Raw genomic sequence first — 6,388 nt, forward strand, 5'->3', positions numbered from 1 at the left:
AAATAAGCTTGGAGAGACGTTAGCCAAACATTCTTCCTCATCTATTTATCTACCTGAATTCCAAAAATATCAAACACAGCAAGAAAAGAAAGCTATTAATTTCAATTCAGATAATGGGGAAGACTACAATGAAACCTTTTCGATACATGAGCTTCATACTGCTCTTGATCAGGCCCACGACTCTGCTTCTGGAGCTGATAACATCCATTATCAACTCCTGAAACACCTGAATCATGTTTGGAGACACTCTTACATATTTTTGATGACATTTGGACAACTGGAACTTTCCCTTCGTCATGGCGCGATGCTATAGTTGTTCCGGTCCCCAAGCCTGGACGTGATCATTCTGATCCTTCGAATTATAGGCCCATTTCACTAACTAGCTGCGTTTGCAAGACCATGGAACGCATGATAAATAATCGACTTGTTTGGTACTTGGAAACCAATAACCTCATAACAGATATACAATGTGGTTTCCGTAAAAACAGAAGTAAACTGGCGGGCAAAAGAAAGTATAGGTACACTTTCACAACCCATAAAACAAAGACAAACGAAAATAGTTCAGTTTATATTATTTTATCGGATTCAGTGATGTTTAATGATAGTCTCAACATAAAACAGAAAACTTTTATGTTTGCATTTATGCCATAATGGCCCAGTAAACACACAAGGGTTGAATTAGCTCGTTTTGTAAAAATCTCTCGTTACACCAAATGTCAGTAGCACACTACAATGAAGCATGGTCACTGTCAGTAATGTGTATGACCTCCTGCCACGTCAATGCAGGCTCGGATACGTCTCCTCATTGACGTAGACAATCGTCTGATGACGTCATTAGGTATCCGTTGCCATTCTTCTGTAAGTGCGCGTTGCAACTCTTGACGATCATGTGGAACAGGTCTCCGAAGTCTAATTTGTCTGTCCAATTGGTCCCATAAGGGTTCAATAGGATTCATATCCGGTGGACACTGTCAGGGGTGAGCAATGGAAAGTCCTCGCAATGTGCACGTGTTGCTCCCATCTGTGCCATTCCAACAGCTCGCTCTCTTTCTTCCTGGGTCAAACGTGGCATCCTTTTTGTGTGTTTTCAGTTGCTGTGATATTGCAGCATCGGAGAAGTCAATTTATACTGAACTCCTGCACGAGCATTTCATGAAATTGGACTTCTGTACTTGTTTTACCATTTTCTTGAATTTTTCCAGAATAACGACCATAAGTTGCGTTTTGGCAATAGAAACCATAAATGGGAACTTAGGCAGTCATTATTATACAAATGTACAAAATGTAATATTATTAAAAACCTATACTTTCTTTTGCCCGCCAGTTTACTATCGATCATCTAGTGCGTTTGGAATCTTTTGTTAAGAATGCCATAATTAATAAGCAACATGCAGTGTCGATCTTTTTTGATTTAGTAAAAGCGTATGACACGACATGGAAACATGGGATTTTGAAAGATTTACATAACTTTGGATTACGAGGCCGTTTGCCTCAATTTATATCCAACTTTTTAAATGACAGGCAATTTCAAGTCCGAGTGGGTTCAACCCTGTCTGATCATTACAGTCAGGATCAGGGTGTTCCACAAGGCAGTATTCTGTCTGTCACACTTTTTAGCATCAAGATAAATAGTTTATCAAAAGTTTTAAACGATTCAATTGATGGATCGTTATTTGTGGATGATTTTAATATTTCTTGTCGTGGTAAAAATATGCATACTATTGAACGGCAACTGCAGCTGTGCTTAAATATAATAAATAAATGGTGTCTTGAAAACGGCTTTAAATTTTCTAAATCCAAAACTAATTGTATACACCTTTGTAGAAAATATAAACCGCATAAAGATCCTGAACTGTTTCTAAATGGATCTCCCATAAAAGTTGTAAAGGAGGCCAAGTTCTTAGGAATATTTTTTGACTCGCATTTAATGTTTCTACCACATATCAAATCCCTCAAAACTAAATGCCTGAAGGCACTTGACTTGTTGAAAGTCGTTTCAAATTCTAAGTGGGGAGGGGATCAAGCTACCCTCCTGCAGCTCTATCGATCGCTGATCCGGTCAAAACTTGATTATGGCTCCATTGTATATGGTGGAGCCTGTAAAAGCAACCTAAAACTTTTAGATTCTGTTCACCACCAAGGTCTAAGACTTTGTCTTGGCTCATTTCGAACTTCACCTGTTGACAGCCTGTACGTTGAGGCTGATGAGCCATCTCACTAGCTTTACAGTATGTAACAAAATTATATTCCAGTGAGTCAAACCCTGCATATAACTGTGTTTTCAGCTCTCTGTATGAGGATGTATACAAAAAGAAATCTTCTCTTGTTCCGCCTCTTGGTTTAAGAATTAAACCATTGCTTTCTTCAGCCGGCATTGAGCTGGAATATATAGCTCCTTCCCGTCTTCTTTCTTCTCCTCCTTGGCAATTGGTTCGACCACAGGTTGACCTAACATTAACTACATTTAAAAATCAGAAACGAATGAATTACAGTATAAACAAGAATATAATCAATTGAAACATAAATATAACAACTATAAATCCTTATTTACAGATGGGTCCAAGGACGGTGGCGCAGTTGCTTGTGCTACTGTCATTGGATCCAGAACAATATCTTCTAGATTACCAGAAAAAGTTCTATTTTTACAGCAGAAGCTAACGCCATATTAACAGCTCTTAAATATTTTCAAAAGCACCCTAAACGTAAACAATATATAATCTATTCAGACTCTCTTTCTTGTCTTCAGGCGATTAAAAATTTATCATGTAAACATCCACTTTTAATTGACATTATTGAATTGTATAATAATCTTGCTACTGGCCAATACGACATCGTCTTCTGTTGGTTACCCAGCCATGTAGGCATTTCAGGGAACACAATGGCCGATCTTGCTGCCAAGGCAGCACTCAACAAATCTGTGACTTCTTATTCCAAACTCAGATTACAAAGCGAACATTAGAACTTATATACGTGATCTGATGCAAAAGAAGTAGGACACCCAAGTAGGTATAAATAAATTACATGAAATAAAACCGTATATTAGTTACACCTACTTGAGCTGTCAGTCCAGATTTGAAGAGGTCATTATGCGACGATGTCGTATTGGTCACACCAGATATACGCATAAATACCTTTTGAAAGGTGAGGATCCTCCATTTTGTATCCCTTGTGATGAAAGAATCACGGTCAAGCATGTCTTGCTTGACTGCGTGGAATATTCCATCACAAGGGATACCTATTTTAAATCACGTAGTATGAAGGACCTTTTTACTAATAGTTCTCATTTAATTATTGGATATTTAAAAGAATTAGATTTATTAAATGAATTGTAAATAGATAATTTTTTATTATCGGAAGTTTAAATTGGTAACTGTGCTTGTTGGTGGCTGTATCCTCAAAGGGGGTTGAAGTACCGTAAAACTATTGTCCTCCTGAGAGGGTACGTAAGTCCACAAACATTCAAAGTAAATTCAAACTTTCCATGTTTTTAATCGTAGAATAAGTGTCTTTTTACTGAATGGCTAGATTTCCCGAATTTGCTGACTCCTGAGGGGATGGTGTAAATCTAACTAGGGTCCATGCAGGTAGCAAAGGTACTGTAAGTCCCCATGGTCCCTAGTATGGTGATCTACCTTCAGTTGTTAGCAATCTATAGCCCATTTTTATCTTGTATTGTCCTCTATAGATAAATTGTTTTAGGTATAGTTACTAGTTTTATATTCTACTCTGTGATATTCTAGTTGTTTTACTGTCCTTCGTTGACGGGTTTTATAATAGGCATATATTTCATTTCAGAATTAAATGTTCTCGTCACGGTATGGCTGAGATACTGCCGATGTGACGTTAAATGTTAACTCACTCACTCACTCTTCTGCTTCCAATAAAAAATGCAGGAAATAAGCATTCAGCATACTTACAGCTGCAAATTTGAAATATTTATCCCAAATGGAGAACATGTTAAAAACGCATGTCTGCATACCCTACCGTGTCATATCGTAATGAGACTCGTGAAGGTCCCCCAGAGGCAGGACGACTGCCACGAAGATATTCCATGGAAAGAAGTGGATCAAGGATTCTTTGGAAGGGTGACAGAGGACCAGACAGGCAGGTGTTTACAACGCTATTTGGAAGAAAATATGCGTCTTCATGAATGTTTGTTTAATATACAGTGCACACTCATTCTCTTATAGTATGCAGCCATTTAGGAGTGAGTGAGTTTAGTTTTACGCCGAACTCAGCAATATTCCAGTTATATGGTGAATGTAAATAATCGAGTCTGGACCAAACAATCCAGTGATCAACAAAATTAGTATCGATCTGCACAATTGGGAACCGATGACATGCATCAACCAAGTCAGCGAGCCTGACCACCCGATCCCGTTAGTCGCGTCTTACGACAAGCACAGTCACAGCCATTTAGGTATACAGATGTAGATGGGAAAGGTTGATACAGGTTTCTGCATGTAAACGAAGTTGTAGTGTAGCCTAGTTGTTCAAGTGTTGGCACGCCATGTTCAGTGCTACTCCCCACTTAAATACTATGCCTCACGCCCACTTCTGAGGTCCGTCGTTGGAATATTCCCAAAACCACACTTACTCGCTGTTGTTTAACCAATCTACATCCGCGAGAAATGTGATTTGTGGTGCTTGTGCATGACTCATTTCTTTCAGACTCAGGAACCCTGGCACATTCTGGATTTGGTGTTGTGTCCCTCTAAACCCTTCCACCTGGACTTTTGTACACTGGCTTTCCGAGTGACCGATGGGATGAGCTTTTGTCTCATGGTGGCTCCATCGTACGTCCGCTCTCCGCGTAGCCCCCTGCCGACTGTACATGGAGTAGGTTCGGTGCTAGGGCCTTATTGTACAGTCAGGATGGTTGTTACAGCAACCCAGCTAGTTTAGGGTTGGCACACTCTGTGGTCCCAGTCTTTTCAGCATCCCCAGAAGACCCAATGCTTACTGCACTTGACTGGTAGATTTAGGTGGTAGTGTAGATAGGGCCCCCTTCGTGCATGCCCTGTACGATGCTATCTATAGATGGCGTAACTTAGTGTTAATCCACCATTCCATCCTTCAGTAGGTAGTTCGAGACAAAGCAAATCCCGGATGGTTACTTTGAGAGTCAATGTACTGGTCGACTGCGCGGCCACCTGCTGGTAAAGTATTTCAATACTTCTGTTTAATATTTAGATTAACGTTTGTTTTTCACGTCCCGACATATTTGTTTTGCATTTAAATCTATGGGGATCGTCGAATAACCGAATGGTTAAAGTGTTCGCTCATGACGCTCCAAAGAACCCTAATTCGATTTCCCATATCTGAAAGACGTGTGAAGCATATATTTGTTGTTTCTCACTGTGATATAGCTGGAATATTGCTGAAAGCGGTATAGAAACAACACTCATGCAGTCTTAATATGTGTGGGAAGTATAACTGATGTAGAATACTATTTATCTTTATTAGTAGACCCGTTGCACACGGAAGCAACTGTGTTTTTTTCAAACGATCTTTTAAAGAAAACATAAAATGGCTCCTTGTTTACAATGACATCTACTGCAGTCACAACTTGAGTTTCATGTTTTAGTTGATTTTGACAATGTGCCGGATTGGACAGATGCCGGTTTTGACAGCTTCCATTGTACATATATTCTTAAAGCAATGGATCGTCATGCTAAAGACCCGTGTACGATTTAAAGTACGAGTACAATGTGTGAAGCTCTTTTCTTGTGTCCCGTCGTCATATTGCTATTGCGGCGTAAAACCATTCTCATTCACTCTTTATAGGCTTGTACATTTCAAAAAGGGGGCGTGTTCGCTTGTGTGTGTGTTTTTTAATAATGACTTGATATTTTCATTGGTGAGTAATGTATTAACTGCGCCAGGTAGGTCGCAGCTAAATATATAATTTGATAAGGAACGTCACATACCGTGTATTCATGATGACAGAGACCATGTACCGGTCTCTGATAATGTATTTTCATGTATATTTCCTATGATCCAGGCCTACAGGTCTTTACTCTGGAAACCAGATTCTCCGATACCACATTCATTATATGAGTTATATCTGGGAGACTATATGCAGAGATGTTGTAGATTATCCCTGGCTGTATCAGGGAGACTATATATAGAGATGTTGTAGATTATCCCTGGCTTTATCAGGGAGACTATATATAGAGATGGTGTAGATTATCCCTGGCTATATCAGGGAGACTATATGCAGAGCTCTTGTAGATTATCCATGGCTATATCAGGGAGACTATATATAGAGATGTTGTAGATTATCCCTGGCTATATCAGGGAGACTATATGCAGAGATGTTGTACATTATCCCTGGCTATATCAGGGAGACTATATAGAGAGATGTTGTAGATTATCCTTGGCTATA

This window comes from Haliotis asinina, chromosome 1, assembly GCF_037392515.1.
Source record: "Haliotis asinina isolate JCU_RB_2024 chromosome 1, JCU_Hal_asi_v2, whole genome shotgun sequence".
In the NCBI taxonomy this organism is placed as follows: domain Eukaryota; kingdom Metazoa; phylum Mollusca; class Gastropoda; order Lepetellida; family Haliotidae; genus Haliotis; species Haliotis asinina.